At 43.7% G+C, this 21,817-nt stretch overlaps 1 protein-coding gene across 3 annotated transcripts in view; it reads left to right on the top strand.

Moving 5' to 3' along the window:
• The first annotated feature begins 708 nt into the window (after nucleotides 1–708).
• The window catches only part of LOC118206720 (erbin-like), a 59,579-nt gene continuing 38,470 nt past the window's right edge, over nucleotides 709–21,817 (top strand). For all 3 annotated transcript variants that reach the window (XM_035379743.1, XM_035379744.1, XM_035379742.1), the window contains exon 1: nucleotides 709–1,648. The gene's annotated coding sequence lies outside the window, so the exon portion shown is untranslated. The remainder of the gene's footprint in view (nucleotides 1,649–21,817) is intronic.

The following is a 21,817-nucleotide window of genomic DNA, read 5'->3' as shown; positions in this document are numbered from 1 at the left end:
GGTCATCATTAGTGGTCAGCCAGCGAAAATGCAGTGTAGATCTGGCCAACAATATATGTGGGAAGGAGTGGTTAATTAGAAGCCAAAACACATTGACATATCATAATACCATAGGTTATGTATTATGATTGCTTTAGTCAAGGGCTGCTGATTTATTTTTTCTCTGCTTGAACCACACCTGATATCATCAGTTACCCCATGGCATTTCTTAGCCAGTCATGTGACAGTATGCTGTGTTGAACAGTGTGGTCATGTCACCACCATACATACTGTGTTCAAACATGTCTTGATTGATCTCACCATTAATCAATGTGATTGATGATGGTGATGATGATTCACCTTATTGGATAAAGAAATATGTTGCTCCTGCTGGGTTGTTGTTGACAACAAATGCTGTTGATCAAATACCGAACAGAAAGCACCCAACATCACAGAATTGCACCCAATCTGGGGTATGGCCCTCACACAGGAACCCCCCTCAACACACACGCACACATACATACCTCTTGCGATTTTCAAAAACACAGAAGCGAACTTGTAAATCAAATACAATTAAAATGACAGAGATCTGCTTGAAGCTACTACCATTTCCCTATCAAAAGAATTTATTTTGCATGATTGCAAAAAGTGTCACAGACAGACATTCAAATTAATGTGCATGTGAAACAGCCTGCTTTTCAGTGTTGGATTGTATGCACCGTTTCCGCACTGTTTATTTTTATTGTCTTATTTATTCATCAGAATAGAATTTTTTTTTGCAATCCGAAAGGAAAAACTTGTTGGTTCAAAACAGCATTTCGCTAAACATTCTGTGTGCTCCACAGCTGCCGCAAAGGTGCGCGGGCGACAGCAGCACAACCTGTGATGTCAGCGGCTGCAAGTTGCTGCAAGCGTGATGTGCTCTAGCGCGAGCGCTGTGTGTGGACAGGCTTGCCTCATGATAGTGGATGGATGGACCGTGGTAGGAGGGTACCACTGAGTCTGTTGTTCCCATTATTTTCCGAATTTCTCGTGGATTCCCTGACTTTTTGTTCTTTGGTGACGGGACGGGTGTCTGCACTGAATGTCTTAGGTTGCGGCAGTCATCTTTTAGAAAAATACATTCTGGTTCTGGCTCGTGGTTGATACCGAAGAGAGAGTACGCTAGAGCCTACTCGTCCTGGAAAACGGCAGTCGGCGGTGGACATTTTTTCCCCTTTTGTATTTCCATGCGCGTTGTGGATTTTGGGATACTGGCTAACTTTCACTCCAAGTTTAAACCTTTTAAGCTTTTACGGTGTACGAGTAATGGGCTAGAGGGTTGTTTCCTTCTTTTATAGCGCATTTAGTCGAATCATACATTTTTTGGTTTTGCATACAGGAAGTGATTCGATGCATCAAGAAAACTTGGCCAGACAAAAGACAACTTTTGAGAAGACATTGTACATGGAGCGAAGGACTATAATGCATGTCAACTAGCTGGCTACGTCCGAGTGGATGCAAACGAGCGTTTTAAAATAATATATTCAGTACAAATTTGATTTGGGAAGAAGAAAACCTCATGTGGATTTAAACCACTTTCGGGACAGTATTTTTTCAGGACAATATATGTGAGTGAAAGCGACTCACCAACCTACCTAAATACCCAGCAACCTGGTATTTAGAGAAGGTAAACTCCGTCTGTTATTTGCAGTAGCCAATTTCTTTAGCCTAGTGATTTATACATTGTCTTATTCTAGCCAGCTAAATCAGTTATCAGTGACGATAAAACATATTGCCATTCTCTTTCCTGTAAGTTTCCTAGCTACGATTTCTTTGCATTATGCGTTCGCTTGAAAGCTGAATGGGATTAAATTTGTGCTGGATTTTGAAAGCACTATTGCATTTTTAAATAGGTATCAACGTGGAGCATTTTCGGATAAACTATTAAAATACGTCATCAGATTCCGGATTGGAATCAGTCTGTATGACCTCAGTTTTTTGTATGGCTTAAACTGAATGCGGCAACTGCTAGTTGGAACTGGTTGGCAATTGATTGGTTTAGATAGCCTAAATTATAATTTGCCAAACTACTACAAGAAAGAAAAGATCATATTCCGGTAAAGTGATTTCGGAAGGAAATTGTTTATTTATTTATTTATTTATTTATTTACAATTGAGACCAAACAGAGCCTAACCTATGTGTTTCCAAGACAAATAAACTGAGGTTCAATCAATGCACTGAAGTGTCTGATTGCAAAGCTTTGTAGAACGCGTCCCTATTGAGAATTCTTACAGCAAGTGCCTGGCAAACAATAAGCGCGGTGGGTGAATGGGAATTCCTAAAATGTCAAAGAATAAAGTTTTCCCCTGGTTAAGGTTACCTCTTTCAGTATGTTTGAAAGAAGTTAGTTCCTCTAAATAAATATATCAATATATAAATAAAATTCGTTAGCACTACAATCCCGTTATGGGAAGGAGGGCAGGTGGCTCAGGTAACAACCTGATGAAAGTTACCACAGGTAGCTTGTTACCTGTTCAAATGACATTGTGGTAGCTTATTGCCTACTATCAGAAACAATAAAATTAAAATTGATCTAGTACATTAAGAACTTGAACTTTCGGCTTAACACTTGGGTAATGACGTCACAGTCTAAAATCTTTTCTTTTTTTTGCATTCGTTTTCATTTTTCCAAATCTTACTTTCTTTGTTTCGTGAAGTTCTTGCTGAGGCTTTCTCATTTGTTGTATTATATGTCATCTGCGTCAACGATCGGTGTCTTGATACATTCATCTGTTACTGAACAGCAAACTCATTGGTTACCATCCATGGGAGATCTGGAGGAACGAAGTGTCTTAGTGCAAATTACTTGCTCTGTCCTCCTGGCAACATGTCCATTATATTATATTTTTTGAATTCATTTCAGTACGAATCCAAAGAACAATTTTCATGTTTTCATGACAGCACATTACATATTGCATTGGAATCATATGTGATGTTATTTATGTAGTTAGAACTTTCAAGCCCATTGTAACAAGATACACAAGAGTTATGGTTGTGTGATTTAGGATAAGCTACTATAGGCCTATCATCCAATAAAGGCTACACATCAAGAATAAAAGTATAGTAAAAGAAAGAAAAAAAAGCCATACTTTTTTTTTATTATGTTCCATTATCTGTGTGACTGGATAAACAATGGCCCAAATCTTGATGGTGGGTTTTTCAGGGAAATTGTGATGTGTTCCGGTCTGTTAGTCTGTTAAAACATCAACTTATTAGAACTCACCTAACGGAAGGCTTTGATGTTGCTTTTTTCTCCTTTTTACATGGTTGCTTCCTCGTTTCGGTGGTTATGTTTCATTACCATCAGCATGTTGGCTGACTTTGTTGCCCTTCAACTTTGAAGAAAGGCCACATGCAGTTGTGCTTACTCATTCCATCTTTTGTGAGCTGTAAGACTTTTTTTTCCATAAAAAGCACATTGCATAACAATGAAAAGCTGGGTTCAAAACCTCAACAGAGGGCAACTCTCAAAAGTTATTAAATAAGAATTATGCTGGGATCATGCTGGGATATTTTTCAAGCGGATTGTTTTGTGTTGCTGTTTCAGTCAAGGGAAAAAAAATTGCTCTGAGAAATGAGATATTTTTCAACATCCTGGCATAGCGAAATTGAAGAATCTCATACGCTGTTCTTGTTGAGGAGCAATTGTTCTTTGCTTTCTACGGTGTCTTTAACTGTACATTTATGAACAGAGCAAAATTCTTGTCATTACAACAGAATGGGCTTTTCAGACCCTTGTTCCTGCCAGGATGAAATGAGATCTGTCTTTGCAATGCAAATCTGGAAATGGAGTTAACATCGTGCAAATAGCTTTCATGAAACTGGCCAAACAGAGCACTGTGGGTTTGTTCTCTGGGAAAAGATCAGTAGTATTGGGCCTACGTAGCCTAGTTATGATTTGGCATGCTTCTCATATTGAAGCCTGATTATTAAGGCGTTTTGAATAAAAAAAAGGCAGATGAGTATTTTACCCAGCACACAGCAAGTCGATGACTTTTCTTTGATAAACCCACACTCCAATGTGCATTACCAAACACTTATAGCAACAAACACATTTTTCACAGACCTAGCCTGTGTACCTTCTTAAAAAAAGTACATTTGACTTGTTTTTAGACTGAGTTATAGCCAAACCTTTGTCCTTTTTGCATGCAGCACCCGTAGTGGATGCTAACCACTGCTCACTGTGGCCTTTTTCCCTGATTAGACTCCAACAGGCCGTGTTTAGAGGGAACGGCCTTGGTGAAATATATTGCCGGAGAGTATGGAGGCAGTGGGGAGGTGCCGTTTTGCTGTCATCGTAGTAAATCTCCGGCAATTCAGGTTCTGCCGTTTCCATTCTGCCACGACCAAGGCTGAGAGGAAAACTTCCCGCTGACAGTTTTTAATCATATAATTGGATGCAACCGTTGGTCGGGCTGCTGGGTGTGTGCTTACCATGTGAGAAATGAGAAGCTTGTTTGAGAAAGTGTAAGCTCCAGTATTTCTTCTGCAGGTGGTCAAGTTATATTTCTGTGGTCGTCATTGATATATGCTTCCTTGCTTAATGAAAATGATTTATGTACATTATTTATTTAGATTTATTTACATTTGCCGTACCGGCGCTCCTTTGTGTATTTCTTCTTCTAAAATGTGTTTGGGACATTTCTGGGCATGATGCACTTTTCTGTGTGGGGAGGGGACTGGAGGGCGTGGCTACAGAGCCTGTTGGGGTGGGATCATTTTCCAGCAGAGCGTTTGTAGCTGGCAATACTGCAATTGCGTAGGTGAAGAAGCGCAAGTACAGTGAAGCTACACGACAAGCCGATAGGGCTCGTTCAAAAACAAACTGTCAACCTTGGAATTGCTTTTCCTCAGTGGCGACAGCTGAAGTCCACAAAGGGTATGAAAAGCGACGTGTGGGATGGTGGTGGGATGAGAATGACTTAAGTCGGGCACTCAGGGTGAGTGGACGGGGTTGAAGAAGGTGGAGGAGACTTTTCTTTGATTGTAAACACAGGACCTTAGCAAGGCTAAACGACTCCTGCATAGTATGCCTTTAAGTAGGCTATATTTTTAAATCCAAACAATATTCATCAGTTTGTTGGGTCTCTCACCATCTGCGCACCAGGCTTTGACAGCAGTATGTGAGGTGTCTAAATTCGGCAAGTCTGACAGGCAGATAGTAAATAAAGGCCGTTTGTTGAACCGCAGGCTGTTTTATCTTTACTGAACAGGGTGAAAAGTGCGGCGTTTTCCACTGCGGCTCGGTAGGAGTGTCCTTTCGGTGGGGGCGTCCTGTGGCGTAGCCCGTAGAGCGCTTTCCACATGCTCATTGCGAGCCGCGATGTCGCCGGTTCAAGTCCGACCGCCGACCTTTGTCGCGTGTCTCTCCCTCTCTCCTCCTCCTAGTTCTTCCTGTCTCTCTACACTATTCTGTCTAATAAAGCTGAAAAAAGCCAAAAAAAAAGAGTTCCCTTTTGGGAACCTGATGAGTGGACAGAGAGTCGCGAGGGATAAAAAAAGAACTGAAGTTTTACCCCCTGAGCGAGCAGGCGGCCCCAGACATCTTTTAACTAGCGGCTCTCATCAAATGTCACAGCGCATCACACACATTCAGAGCGAGCCAAGTCGTTGGAAATCCTGAAATCAGCTAATGTGTTTCTCTCCTCTTCCTGCTGGCTTGTGCCTGAACACCGGTGAAAGCTTCTGGATCAATGCCTATCTTTTTAGGCTTCATGTTTTTATTATTCATTCCACAGTACTTTAATCCTCATTTCACCTTAAATATTTAGTGAAGTATGATAAATCTGAATGGGCTAAATTATTGATAGACCCTCATTGTAGTAGTATGGGAGTATGAAACGTGCAATGCTCACATACTATTGAGGCTCCAGAAACAACAATTTTTTCAGTCCTAGTGATTGCAATGAAAAGTTTGTTTTGGGAATGTCAATAGGAGCGTTATACATGTGTTATATATGATGTCATATGATGCCATATTTACTTTATGTCCCGGACCCCGAGCTATTGGTACTGCATATGCCTCACTTAACTCATTGGGAAGTTGTTATTGCAACTGACGTGTATCTACATTTACCACTGTGTAATTAAACCTCTATTATCTCCATTGGGACTAGTTAACCGGCACAGGTGTGTAATTTGTCACCACACTATGTTTAGACAAAATAGACTTTAAAATAGTACAAGTGCTGGGAATAGTCACTCACTATACACACTGTTTGCAGATTTGATTTGTATTTTCCCCCATCAAATAAATAGATTCTGCATTCTAGCAAATGGCAACAGTTTTCTGTTGGTGTTAACATGAGTTCTGCCTGCAGTATTTAAAAACCATTTCTTTATGCGTAAAGATAATATTTAATAATAACACAAAAAAAGTTACCTTTTTTGGTTTGATTATGATTTTATCTTGTGATACGAGTAATAACCGGGTAGATTTTTCCTTTTTAAATGTGTATTTGTTGAACCACTGAGCATTGCCCTCTAGGCATCCATTATTGTATTCGCTGGATATTCATTAATATCTTTCAGAAGATGGAAAATTGTCCAATTTGAATCACTTTTTCCAGTGGCTGTTGCCAGGCACCCTGTTTTGCATTTGTGTGGGTTGCTTCTGTGGAAGCTGAGAAGATGGCTCCTTTCACTCAGTTTCAAAGGAGAGCGTCATCCCTTTTAGCAAGAAACGGCCTCTTATTTGCCCGCTGTTTAATTCGCATGTCTTTGGAACTGGTGACAGATTTTCGCAAAACAGGGTGCGGTGCAATCGTGTACGATCTTGTTTCGTATTAATTTTTGTGGCTTGCACAACATCGAGAGCACCCTCCGGACCCACTCGACTTCCTGCTGGGAATTTTTCTCTTGTGGCTAATCTCAGCACCGACGGATCAACGGAGAAGCTCGAGGAAAGGAACAGGTGCGCGGTGGTCTTCAGTTTTATGTTGAGCACTTCAATCTGCCCGGCAGCAACGGCTCGCCCGCAATCGCGGGGTTTTATTTTTATTTCTTATGCATTTTTCAGGGGAGTCATTAATGCAGAGCGTGAAAGGTTCTCAGAATGACTGAGCGTCAGCAGAATTTGACTATTTATTTTCCTCACAGATTCCCTCCAGGTGGAATCATATCGCATACATTTTTACCCATCATGCATTTATGCAGCCGGCTGCTAACTGAATGAGCTGAGATTGAGCACCTTGCTCAACGGCAGTGACTCATCTCTGCCACTTGACGGCTTTTTGCTTAGGGGAAAAAGATTGAAGAAAAAACATTTCATTACATGACAAATACAGCCTAAGACCCCCCCCCCCCCAACCAACCAGAGTTAAGTGAAAGTCGGAACAGAGAGAGGAATCCATCGTGACCTTCAAAGCCACATTATTCCTCCTGCCACACCAGCCCAGTTGCCTCAGAGTCCAGAGGTCCTGCCAACAGCTAATTCTGCGGCTGGGACGGCGCCAAGAGATGTGGCTCAGGGGGGAGAGAGTTACAGTGAGGACTAGTCTTCCGTGACCTCAGCAGGCAGACGGTGGATATCTACACCCAAGCGCTCCCGAGTTTTTGTTGAGTTGTCGTTTTATTTAGGGTTAGGCCATGTATAAGCCCTTTGGGGTTCTTGCCTCTCCCTGCACTTTTTCACTGTTTTTAAATCTCTTCTGTTTCTGTTTTATATTTTATTTGTGCTAAATCAAATCAAAATCTGATCAGAGTTTCCCCATTTACCATTACTGTGCCAGCTATGCTTGGGCTGTAGGGGGCTGGTCCTGTACCCAGGGGTGTCTCTGTCTTATCTGAGATTGGCCGGGAGCGCGTGAAGTCTTTAAGCTCCTCATGACATCACATTAAGTATCTTTACTGAAGATCACAGTTTTAGTTTGTGAGTTGAATCAGGTGTTCTAGTGCTTGGTCAGAACAAAAGCTTGCCCCCTTTCTGACCCCTTCTGGGATAAGACTGGACACCCCCTTTCTATGCGTCACAAAGGAGTCGCAGCAAGAGCGAGAGGAATTTGAAGGTTGATGGGAATGGGTTAAGCCAGGTACATCAATAAATCAGGGGACAGTTTGATAATGGAAACTGCTGATTAGTGCTAAGAGGACGGCCTTTGTGTGAAGTTCTGGGGGTGGAAGATAAGGCTCGCCATTTGTCATTGTCCCCCCTGGTCTTCAGCTCCATTTTGAAAAAGGAAGAGCATTTATTCATTCATTTTCAATTTTCCGGGCAACATTTCGTTTGTGGTCCTTCACTTTGCGTCAGTTCTCATTTTGATCAAATATGAATCATTTCAGTAATCACTATCCTTAATTGATTGGGCCAAAATTTATAGAAATATGATACATGTATCATAGAATTTAGGTCCCGCACAATGTGGCAAAGGCAGTCAGTCGCATCCTGGATTATTTCTACCATGTTGTTAGTTTTTCAGATGCACTTTGTCCCCATCTTTGAGACGCATATTTGATAAACATATTTTTCTGCATGAAGTTGTTACCCTTATCTCAACTATTTTCTCTTTAGGTTTGAGAATGAACATTGTAGACCCAGATCATTTCTGAAGGAGAATCTGTCTCATTTTTGTTTCACTATCATAATAGCAATGATAACAGTCATTTTTAAAGCTGCATTGTGCATCAGACATGATTATTGTGGTTATTATGGATCTCAGTGGGAAGTAATCCAGGGTTATGACAATTGGCACTGTCCTTGAAGCCTGTTTTTTATATTTCACATATCCAGAGTCACCAATTTTTTGTATTTTACTGAATTGTAAAGTATTACACAGAAAAATGAAAGCCATATTAGTCACATACCAATGTGTAAGGAATGATTATTGGTGTTTACTTCAAGTGTGTACATTACAGTAGGCTTATGGAAGGTTGATTTGTCCACAACGTATAACCTACCTCTTCTTGAGTGCTCTATACAGTGCAAAACTAACAGCAGGTGATCAGATTCTCCTTTTTCCCCTAAAGCAGATAATAGCGGGGTATATCTCTTCCTCGTGGAGATTATTGGTGGTTAAAGAAAATGTCAGCCATTAAACAATTGCCTGACAGTAGAGAACTCGGAGGTCTTTCAGGAACTAAAAGGCACCTTCTTCCGATTGACGACTAAGAAACTTTTAAAACGCTGCAGTAGTCCTCCGTCATAAATTATGCCTGGTGGCTTCAGGCTCTGGCCCGTATTCTGGGCTCTGCTGTGTGTGACAATATGGAGCCTCCTGTCGTGCTGGCCTGAAGTAGGGAGGATTGTTGTAGGAGAAATGGCACGGTGTATCATGAATAAAGGAAGAGGGATGTAATGATGCATAAAAATGCAGTTCTGCTTGCATGCCTATGGCGTATTGTTATCTGATTCAATGCTTTCTCCGTAGGGTATCTCTGTCCATCAAAGAGAGTCGGCTTTTTTTGTTGTTGTTGTTGAATGCAGAGCTCAGAGGAAACACTTATTTTCCCGAGCTAAAGCAGCTGTGCTTTCTGTGACATGGGGAAGCAGGGCTCAGGGTAATTATTTCAAGCCTTACCGTGTCCGTTATTGTTTCTGTGCTGTTTGGTGACCGTTATGAAACAAGGTTATGTGCTTGGCTCACGTAATGTGGAGCGCCGCTCTGCTTCTGCAGTGAAAATTGCGGCGCATCGAGCTCACGGTGATGCTTATTTACAGACTCGGCCTCGGGCTCACCGAATCGGTGGCAGCCAGCCCTCGCGGCGGCTTCGTCCATAGTAAAATAGTCACGTATCACGCTTAGCAATTTGAGCCGTTCCAGGTTGTCACCAGTGTCACCGATAGGCTATTTCTGCTTTAATCTGCTTCCATTAAACCGACGCCTCAAACGTCTGTACGTATAGCGCTATTTCCATTCATTGAGATGGATGTGACCACATTTCACAATAAATTACATTCTGCACCGTCCCCCTATTCCCCCTCTTTCAGCTCATTATCTCTGTCTGTGTGAAGCCCGAGAACTCGTTCCTGATGTTAATTCCTCCCACCGCACTTATCCCGGGTCTTATTTTCCTCCTGTTCTAGTTCTGAGAGAATGAATTACCTCAGAGCGCTTTGGTTCCCGGGAGACGGGCGCGCTGTTCGGTAGGCCACTGGTTCTCGGTTCCGCGTTCCCACTTAGAGCCGATGACTAATTGGCGGTGGGTTTTCAAAAAGACAGCGAAGTGGGGAGCGAGAGAAGCCGCCCCGGGTGAGATCTACGGCGGGGCTGTGATCTACGGCTGCACTCACCCAGCTAGGCTGATGTTCCCGCCAAGATAGCGGTCGCTAAACAGGCCTTCGGATTCGCGGTGGTTGTCCATTAACTGGTATGCTATTAATATTCATGAGATCTCTGCTTTGCAGCCTGCCTAATACCTTAATTTATTCGTGCTAGGATTCCACCCCTTGTCCCGTCCTTGACCCCGCTCCCTGAGTCCTCGCAGGTTTAAGTCAGTGGCCCGTCCACCAGCGATAGAAAACAAACACAGGCATGTAGCCTGCCTATACCAGCCTGTTACCTAAACCTACCACCTGCATCGTGTAGGCTTCCCAAAACACATCCGTAACATGGCTGACGGCCACAGTCGCAGCACTGTTTCACTCTAGTTGTGTTTAAAATGGCACCCCTCACTGGAAAAGTCGAAAAAGGCTCAGAAAACAAGTTGTCTGGCATTAAAAAACTCCCAAGAAGAGTTAACTCAGCTCTTCACAGAGTTTACGAGATTAAATTTTCTCTGTCCGTATTGATTTAACACTGAACAATTTGCAATGTAGATCTGGCACTGACAGCAGAGTACTGTTTGCATGATGCACGTCAAAATATTTATTCATAGAGTTGTATTTATCTTCTCTATCCTTTTCCAGTTATCTTCCTTTATTTGTTTGACTGATAAATGTGGGCCACAGTTCCAACTCTGTGAACCCAAGCCAGTGATACTGCTTTTGGATAAGAGATGCAAACTAGATGATGGTTTAAACATCTGAGTACGAAAAGGATCTGTATAATGCCTCATAGACTTTGAATCTCTCCAGGGAAGGTGTATGCGTGAGCCATCACAATTCATTTTGTAACTTTGTTCCACTGGCGCGACGTCTACCTCAGATCCCAAAGTGCATTTCTGGTAGACATATATCCTTCAAATAAATCATCCATTGCTAGACACTTCAGCTTTAAGCCACATTATAGCACAATTTGAGCTGGCGAGTTCAGCGCTCAAATTTAAGGGCAGTGTTGACTGAACACAGGCTACTGTTTCGTGGAGACGGATTAGACCCAAACCCTGAACGTGTTAAGTGACCCGCGTCTGAAACCTCTAGTGCGTGTTAATGTAGTTAAATGGATAACTTTACTCGGTCTGCTACCTCCTTTAATGTCGGTTATCATTTTAAATGAATTTGAGGCAAGCTCCTAGCCACGTTTAGATGGGAGAGCCTTACAGGCCTGACTGCCTCACTCTCCCCATGTCCCGTCAGGGTGTTCCCGGTCTGCCTGATGGAATTCCACAGTGCCTTGGCGCACACTTGCGGCCGTAAAACTGTCCTTGAACCTTTAGAGACGGCTGAAGGCGGAGTGAAGCCCGTTGCTCCCCAGCTCGTGTTCCGCTTTGCTGCCGTCTCCACGGCCTCTCCATGGCGACGCTGACGAGGCGATGGCAAGGACACGGCCGCTCTTTGCCGGTCCTGCGATGTCAGCTCACTAAATGGGCCTCACAGGATGGATATCCATCCATCTATCTATCCATCCATCCATCCGTCCGTCCATCCATTATCTTATACCCGCTTATTCCTGGTCAGGGTCGCGGGACGTGCCGGAGCCTATCCCAGCATGCATTGGGTGAGAGGCGGGAACACACCCCGGACAGTTTGCCAGTGCGTTGCAGGGCTCACACACCAAAAGCTCACACTCTTTGTCATTTCTTATTCCCGGGAGATGTAACAATCTTCACTGTATTTTTAGAATCCAGCCTGCCGTTCAAGCTCATTGGACTCAAATTAACTGATAAAAACCGAGTAGTCAAGACACAGAAGCTTCAGACACAAACAATTCCCAGGAAGACGTGCTTATCCTTATCCTTAAGCTAGGCGTATTGGACAAGGTTGCATTTCCATTGTCCTTTCCATCAACATTTTTCGTCCATTTTTGATTTCACACTGAGGCCTGAAATAAAGACATACACTTATACACTTATAAATGCTTTTACACTGGCTCACAATAAGACATGCCTCTAGCTGAAATGGCTCTGTCGCTATGGACAAATCTCTATAGCGAGTGGATTGTATAGCCTGCAGTCTGCAGACTGATTGCCTTATCGGGCTGTTGTGTATGAGGCTGCACAGTTCCTCCTCTTCCTCGGGGTGGTTTCGGTCCTGCCCCTCTACAAAAATGTTTATTTTTTTTATGCCTACTCGTTTTGTGCACTGGCATTTCAAAGGCCTGGAAAACGTGCACTCTTTTCCCCTGGCAAAGTTCTGACTAAGAGGCGGAGAGAGAGATTTTTATTATTTTAGGAATTTTTTTTTTTTTTGTGCTTGTTCGCTAGGCGGTTTCCAGTTGTATTGCAGATTGAGCTTCGTTAGCGTTTTTAAAAAGACAAAAGGCATTTAAAATGGAGTAAGGCTGGAGTTGTGGCACTTGCCTTTGGCATTTGGATGGATTTCCCTTCGTTGTGCGAGCTCTGAAAGATGCGTGCCAGATCCGATTGCTGTTCTCAAGTATGGAATTTGAGAGTTCTGTGGGGAAGGCTCTTGCTGTCAGGATCAAAGTATTGGAAAGTTCAGGCTGTAGAGAAGCCTTATTCTTCTGTTTTGGTGATTGGCTGATTTTGGCTGTTCAATTTTTGCAGCTGGGTACAGCCACAGTTGCTTGTCTTTTGTGGTATTTCAGATCACTAAGAAAATGCTGTACTTGTTTGATGTTATTTCAAAGACATTTTTCTGGTCTTTTTTTCTGGAATAGTGCAGTTCAGCATTTTTGGCCAACTGTCTTACCTGGTTAAATCTAGAACTGTCACTGGTTAAAAATTCGGTCAGGCCATATTATAATAATTCCTTGGCGCTGTACTGTCGGAATGAATTTAAATCTTCATTCAACATATTTAAAGGGATAATTTCGACAAGATTAATACCCAGTAAGCCTCTTTTCAGCCGCGGAGTCCAAAATTAATTTTGAAAATCTTGGCTGCGCGCACGTAGCCTGCGCGCTTGATGGATCGGCCCCCGAATTAATTTCAGTAAATTAAACCGGCGCAAATCAATAGTCGCCTCGTTATTACGGCTGTCTGTTCCTCGCTGCTGACGCTTCGGTCTCGTTGTCCCTTCTTTTTTGCGGCGCACCCGTACCGCGGCGCGTAAACCGCGGCGGGGACGGTGATTTATGTGTTTGTGGAGAGCAGGGCGATGTCCTCCAAGGGGAGCGGAAAGGGGGGTCCGCCGCGGCCGTAAACTCTTTGTCTTGATTGGCTTTGGCTAACGGCTGACAGCCGCGGGGATGACTAATGGACTTCTCTGTCGGCCCGTCGTAACTTCTTTTCCTGGCCAGCACGTTTTTTTCCCTGCCCGACACAGTGAACCGAATTTGAATGCACAATACCGGGGGGGGGGGCGGGGGTTTGCAAAATTATTTTTTTTTCAAAAAAGGGCAATTGTGAGTGACCTTTTTTTTGTTGCTTTTTAAATATTTATGGGAAACAATGAGCAGGGTCTGGCTCCTTCTTGGATGGCACGAGTACAGGGTGGAGAGGCAAGGCTTCCTGAACTCCATGGGGGGGCGAGGGGGGGAGGGGGGGGCTACCGTGTGCCCGTCAATCACCCTGGCTGACAAGGCTAATTTGGAAGCCCCTCCCACAATTCCCTGCCTCCTTTCTTTTAACCGTCAGTTTCAAATGGGAATGGTTGCCCTACTGAGACATAAAAAATGTTTTTATTTTTCGATTAATTCAGTGATTGTGGTGAAGCACCGACAGCTTACCTCACAAAACAGATGCTCTTGACTGTGGACCCTGATGCTGTTACAGATTTCTGTCATCTGAAATATTCAGCCGTGCCTGAATACTGCATTCAGCTGCTCTGTGCTGCTCCTGTTGAGCGGGAATGGGGGGCGTTCTTGCTACTGTTGTGATACGTATTGCATCATCTCGACGCTCGTTCAAGCGACTGTCTGAACTGGATTCGGCAGCTGCAGGAGGTAAAAGACATACAGTGCCGTTGCATTGTTTTGTTCATGTAAAAGGTATAGGCCTTTATCATGCCCATAAACAGTGTCCACTGGTTAGCACTTATTTATGGACTGTTTTATACACAATGGCGTGAATGTATAGAATGACGTAGCGCAACATTTGGTGATTCATGCGTTGTGTCATCGAGGCCTGTGTTGGGTATTGTGGAAGCTTTCTCTGTGCTGAGTCAAATATTGGCTTTCTCTTTGGTTTAATGCTTTCCCAGGGAGCTCGGTTTCAGCTCACAACAACCGGTTGTAAAAGGGCTTATGTTGCACCCTGCAGTATTTCAGCTCTCTACGAAAATTCAGTTCGGTAAGCCAGAGCTCAGCTGAGCAATAGTGTATTCATGTCACGTCTACCACTGTTCCAGATTGTTTGTACTTTTTGCTTTGTTTTTTGCCTTGCTACTCTAGTCTTTGTGTGACAGCTCTCTGTAAAAAGCGCTACACAAATAAAATAGGATTTAATTGAAATTGGATTGAAAGAGGGAGAATGGAGAGCTTTGACGTTGACACGCCTGCCTGTGGTTGCCGTCGAGGCCCGTCGGCCATTCAGATCGCTGGGCTAGTCCTCGCTCCTTCTCATTGGCTCTTGCCATGTTATCACCTTTTCAGCATCCATGTCATATCTGAAGAAAATAGAATATGGCTCCTTTGGGGGGGGTTCTCAAAATGGCCCCAAAAAAGAAATGTGATATCTTTGACTCCCTGAATTTTTTTAGATTTCTTTTTTTGAACATACACCTGCTACTCACAGTGTAGCTGGATTGTTATGCAACTCTGCAGCAGGTTCTAATGCATTTTCAAAAAAATTGGAAGGTGATTTGTTTAAAATTTGTTCAGTTGAGTTTGTTGAATGCTCAGTTGTTCAGAAGGATTTAACAAGTTCAGACATTTAGGCGCCAGCTTAAAATTCCATTATTGTGCAGTTTTCATCATGTGACATTGGTACACAGGAATGGTCTATGCTTATTAATCTGCTAAATCCAGGACACTATTCTAGCAATGTGAGGAATAAGGAAAGCTTGCATGATTAGTCGACCCTCCTCATAGATTTAGCTTTGATCTCTGGGGGCACATTTTTTGGTGGAACTTTTTAACAGCTTTGCCAACATAGTCTTCCTCTTTGTTTCACATGGCCCAGCAACTTGGGTACATTTGCTGCTTGGCAACACAGCACTTATCTGAATCCACAGTTTAGCGAAGCGCCTGACCTCTGCTGACCCGCGCCCCCGTTAACGTCCATATAACATCGCGGTGGCGTGTTTACGGTTGACATTGAATTCCCATCATTTTGTAAATCGCAAGAAAAAAAAAAAAAGTTCCCCGGCTAAAGATCATCTTAAATCCATCTGACGTTAATGGTGTGTTCTTTTTCCGTCTGTTTTGACAGACGTCTCGCTCAGAAAATGCACGATAGCGTGGGTCACAGAGCCCCCTCATCCGTGTAATACTTTTAAGGGCCGATTTTGCCCCCCTGAAAACAGAGGGAAACCAGGGTGCCCTGTTTTTATTAACCCTGGAATTTGACCTCCCCTTATTATGCATGTTGTGTCCAGCAGACCGCCAGGCGGCTTTAGGGCAAAGTTTGTCTGGAAAGCAAAATGTTGATCTGGAAGAGATGACATTCAACATAAGTTTTAATTTTAAAGGAATGCAATGTGAAGTTGTGGATTGGGGTTACTAAGCAGAAGCAGATGTTTCTGTAGTTGTGTGTAGCAGTAAAAAAAAAAAAATTATACAGACCATTTCTCCCTAGATTTCTCAAATTTAGCAGATTATTCAATTAGTAAATTTTTTTTGCAATTTTATCTTTTATATTCCATGGAAAACAAAGCACATAACCTTGTTATATCGTATTTATTTTATTTCAGTTTCTCGCCATTCTCTATGACAGCTTGGGGATAACAGACTGAATTTTACTTCACTCTCCCATCATTATTAATTCCCTGCAGTGTTTCTCTGGAAAGTGGGTTCATTAAAGCAGAAGTTCGTAGAAAGAATGTGCTTTTGGTGGATGCAACCTGGAAACAGTGGGCAACTTTTGTATTTGTACAGTGTGTGTTCTCCGTGAAGCACGGTCAGCTGGTAGATTGCGCTCACCCTCAGGTCCTTCTCAGACAGGCACTTGCTGTTTATTTGTTTTGAGAGACATCATTTCTCAGCGGTGCAGCCCATAGCCGGGTTAGCATCGCAGCTAAAGCCCTGTTACTGTACTGTCCAATCACAGAACAGCGAGTGGAGTGGAATCCAGGAAGGCACAGAGATCCCTGCTAGCTGGCAGGCTCAGCGCAAGGCTGGCTGGGAAAGGTCAGATTTGCATAGGAATGTTTCAGGCCTGTCTGTTCATGTGTGTGTTATGACCGTGTCACTTTCCTCGGCGGTAAATCTACTGCCACTGGTCGCTTCGCTTGGCGCGTAATCCTGGGGTAATTAACCTTTTCACTCAGGAGAGCACAATGAGGGGGCGACCCGTTAGCCCGGGGGACTGGAATCGAACTTGATTTGATCGTTAGGGAGCGCTGGGCCCCACCACGGAAGACGATAGCCTAGCGCTGGCGGTGTTCTACACTGCCGTTCTGACCTTGATTCGTGAATATATTTTTTTTCCCCACCTCTTTGTTGACGTTTCGCCGAACCACCCCTGCGGTTGCTCCAGCAATGCTTTATCAGCACTGACGAAAGAGCAGGACTGTCTGTACTTTTTACAGTGCCATAACTTCCCTTGATATCGTCGAACTTAACTCCGTCATTTGGTGCTTCTTTGGTTCTGCGATTTTCAAAAACCGCGATTGAGACCCCATCGCTGTCCGGGGGAAGGAATGCGGAGTGCGTGTTCTCCCTGGCGATAAACGGCCTCCAGTTGTGTTTCTGTTTTTGTTTTCCTGGCAGAGGGGGAAAACATATCCGGCGAAGCCCCAGGGACAGGAACGTTTATTGATGTTGGATGGAAAAGCTCGTCAAAGTGACTCCCCGTTGGATATGAGAGTGAAAAAGCAGTACCTCAAACTCTACAATGTTACCCAGGGCTGAAGTTTTTGGATTCTCTTTCAGTATGTTTCTGAGTTCTTTGGAAATAAGTACAACTTATATTAAGTGCACCTAGCCGGTTATGATCAGCTTTGTTATGACTCGACAGGTGAACATGTACGTAGCTTATTTTCCCAGTACAAGGCCACATGAATGACATTGATGAAACAAGTATAAAATATTTAGCAGACCCCAGTGCAAAACTTGATGAATTTACAGTATGGTGTGGTATACTTCTGCTGTTATCTTTTGAAAATGTTTATAAAGTCACTTGTCCTTCCCTGACAAGGAAGGAGATCTGACCCTCTTAAGATGGGTTCCAAAACTGTGAGGTAATTTTAGTCCAGCAGTCGTATAGTAACCACACGTGACATGGAGGTGATCCCCAGAAATATCTGGGGTTATTTTTGGTTGTTGTCCATTAAATAAAGACCAGTCCTGATTAGTGTGATAATGTATAGAGCAGATGGCGAAGCTGTTTGCTTGACTGTTCCTGACACCATCAAGAGCCATTTCCCGCTGACTTCCTGTTTAGCGTATAAGGCCGCCGTAGCTGCTGCACAACCATGGAATCAAGGCTTCCAGGAACTCTGTTTTTTTTTCTGTTTTTCCCCTCATGAATAACGAGCTTTTCATCTCTCTCTTAACCTGAGTGGTGTTTGCTCGGCGTAAGGTCAGCGATGTGTGTGTGCTGGCCGTGACACGAGCAGGCATTTTGTTTGTTGACTGTGAGTTGGAGAGTTCACGCACACATGTCTATTTTTATCCATCACTGTTTTCTCTTCTCCCGTTCTGGGATGCTCCGTCACATTTGCTGGCCTGTCCCACAACTGCAGCGTCCTCCATCATTTCGGGAAAGTGCGGGCGGGCGGGCGGGCGGGCTGGCGGACAAGCAGTATCTCCTGAAGCGAGTTGTGTCAGCCACCTCTTCTTTCTGTTCTGCAGCCTACCAGCTGAGCCGTGTCACCATGCAAAGTCATGCATAGCTGTTGCTGGCACACACACACACACACTCATGCACACACACACACAGCAATTCATAATGTAAGTACGCTTACATTTTTAATGAATTCGTATGCATTCTGGGTTGTTATGAATTACCATGGTAAAAAGGGGACAGGCATTATGTAAATGAGTAATTAATGCTGAAGCAGCTGATAAGATTTATCAGACCGGGCATTTATTGTGGTATGGCTGGGAAAATCGACGTGGACAAATTGCTGCTGTTATTGCAGTGAGGTGGAGGCCTCCTGAGCAACGGCGATAACAACCCAGAATGCACCGGTACAACATATAGGCCAATGCACACGTGCATAAATATGCCAAGGACGGTGTCTGTATTCACGTCTCGTCCACAGCAGCCTCCCTCCCCCGGCCTCCTGGGAGTTGTAGTCTTTCACCTCTCTGGCCCGGCGGGCTGTCCAGACTGACCCCCCCTTCCAAGGTTGCCAGGGGTGGACAAACCTCCCCCAAGGGCGACAGCAGTTCTGTCCAGCGTTCTCATCACGGCTGGATTCGTCTCATTGGCCGAAGGATACGGCACAAACGACGCCGCTCGATCCAGTCGCGGCTCCTGTCGGCCTCATCTTGCCGGGAGAGCTCCTGTCGGCAGAATTAGACGGACAGCTCACCTCTTTCATTTCATTGCTCGAGCAGGAACACGTGGAGGAGCAGGCTGTATATGCAGGAGATGCAGGCCTAAATCCTTCGTAGTTGTTGTGATACAGTAAAATCTGGCAACCGATTAAGCCACACCCCCACACCATCTTGCCTTTCTTTATACATTGAAGGAGCTCAAAAGCTGAAGACCCTTTTAATGTCCTTTCAGTGAATACATTGGCTGAATGTGTTCATTAAAACACCATTGGCATTGTCATTCACGCTCTTATTCACAGGCCGTCCATAGTAGGATTAATTAAGTAAAGATTGGGTGTGTCAAATGTTTGAAATGCTAGTGGTCTACTGCAGTAATAATGCATTAACAGGATATCAATTAACAAAAAATCCCATAACATTGCTCAGAGAAGTGGCACGAGTTTCTCCAGATCACCAGTGCTTACACTGTTCCTGCTGAACATACTGTTCTCTCAGGTTAAAGTTATAGGCCTAAATGCCAACGCGCTGTACTCTTGCATGCCTCCACAAGTCTTGATGCTTTTTAAAGTTCACCCTCAGGTCTGAACTATAAAAGTTCTTCGGTCTCTCCGCTGTCTCTTCCTGTATTTGATTTCTCTGCCTCACTGACGTTGCTCGGCTGTTACAAATTTGAAAAACGCCTTTCTGTGTCTTCAACTAAGTGGGTAGAAATGTGTCCCTTTTTTCTGGCAGAATGATTCCTGGTTCGTCGTCGTCGTCGTCGTTGTTGTTCTCCAGCACATTTTTATTCACCTTGTCGCAACAGGCACAAATCACGCGTTTCACTTTCCGAGCCGTCCGACCGAATTGCGGCGAGGGGCGTTTTAAATTGGTCGTTTGCGGCCGACGTTCTCCTGCACAATCGTGCTCGAGAAACGCGCCGCTGCGTGAATGACTACGTGCTCAATTTGCACAGTAATTCCTGTCATGGGTGAAACCTGGAACGAAGACGTATGTTTTCTTTCTGTTTAAGAAAGATATCGTAACTCAAATCGCCGGCCATTATACAACTAGGAGGCCGTCAGCGCTGGATACCAGGATGTTCATCAACTTCACTTTTTCAATCACATGCAAAGAGACAGCATCGGTAATTGTACTGGGAGGTTCCCGCCCGCAGTTCTGACGTTCATTAAACGCGATAGACGGGTTCCAAAGCGTTTTTGCCGCACGCGTTTCTCTGTTTGCCAACGGGAAGTGACTTTCGCCATGTACGCTCGAGCCGACCTTTTAAAAAAAAATAATAATAAAACGAAGCCGCAGTTCTTTGACCTGCTCAACAATTGTGGCGCTACTAATGCAGTTTGCTGCTTTTTTTTTTTTTACAGGTGTAGATTGGAATGCAGAAAGAACAGGTTGTGTTATGGTGTGATAAAGTACCTGGGGAGTGCCTCTCTCTTCTTTTTTCTCACATGTTCATTCCCTTTGATTCCCCCCTTTGGGGGGGTGGGGGGGGGGGAGGGGTGGTCCTGTGGTGTTAAACGGCTTCTTCTCCGTCTGCCTCGAAACAGGTCTGATTGTGATGAAAGCTCGAATCCCCTTTTGAGAAAGACCCACTGGGAACGTTAGAACGAGCGGCCAAAATCTGAGGCGTGCATTGGCAGGGTTTTGACCGTTTTTTTATTCGAATAATGGCGCACGTGAGAACTGTGGCCAACGGGGAGGCCTCCAGTGTATTTCAGTTCGCTTCTCAAAACACGGTTTTAAAGGTGAATTTACAAAATTTATAGCCGTAGTTGCTTTTTTTTAACAGTTGTACATTATACTTTAATGTGCAAAAACCATTTGTGAAAAGCCTCTTTATGTTATTGCTGTTGCACCCGGTTGAAGTTATTATGTCCTGGTGTCTGAACTTTTTTATATGTGGTAATAAAGGGGTTTGGATTGAGGATAGCCTCGTGGGCTTTTTTCACAAATCACTCCACAAATACTTTCCATTACTGAAATTGTTTCATCTGCACCAAAATCATGAGCATCTTACAGAAAATAATAGTTTTAAAAATGTGAATTCGGCCTTCTCACGGTGCACACAAGATTGCAGTTGCATGCATACAAGCATTTATGCCTATATTTATCGATTCAAATATTTGTTCCCACAGTGAAACAAGTAGTCTCCTTGTGGAGTCATTTTGAGGCTTGCATTATTCTCCGTATGTAATTATGTGGTACCGTGGCGTGCATATGGAGCCTCAAGAGCCTGGCCCTCATACTTTCCACAAAACCAAAGAACAAGACCCAAGGAAAAATGGTCATATAATATCATATCATAACAGGAACAGTAAATTTAGAGAAAAGAAACAACCCAGAGTAGACGGACCTAAACTTGTTGAACTCACTGAGGTTTCAGCTTTCTGGAACCTACGCTGGTCCTGGAACTGACTAAAGCCCCCACAGGCCACTTTAAACAGATACAGTACGCAAAAGCAAACATTTGGCCTGCGTTCGAATAATAAATGTACCATCTGGATAATATTAATACCGTTCTAATGTACGAAAGTATGAATATCTTCTGCATCTTCACTGTGCTATAGACACGAAGGGGAGCCGACCGCAGCGCTATGAGATTATTGGCTGTAAAACCGCAATACGACTGAGTCTGTGTGTGTGTGTGTGTGTGTGTGTGTGTGCGCACGTGCACAAAGACATTGGTGCATTCTTTGACTGACGCAGTATGAGCATGCAGCATTTGGAGTCATGTTATTTGTTCATCATACACTCGCCTTGCAGTGTGACACACAATTTTTGTATTGTACATAATGTGCGCCACAACTATGTGAAAATACTTCATATTAACTAAAGATGACCTAACTAGTCTGTGAGCCAGTAGCATTTTTTCCAGTTTTTTTGGTCTATTGAAAGTTTGGCCAACATTTGGCTTTCAGTCCTGCATCAATAATCAGTGTTTCTAGAACAGACTCTCCTTTTGTACAATGCTCAC

The sequence above is a fragment of the Anguilla anguilla genome, chromosome 10 (genome assembly GCF_013347855.1).
Source record: "Anguilla anguilla isolate fAngAng1 chromosome 10, fAngAng1.pri, whole genome shotgun sequence".
NCBI lineage: Eukaryota > Metazoa > Chordata > Actinopteri > Anguilliformes > Anguillidae > Anguilla > Anguilla anguilla.
Note: the sequence above shows the minus strand (reverse complement) of the source record. Positions and strands in the feature narration are given on the sequence as shown.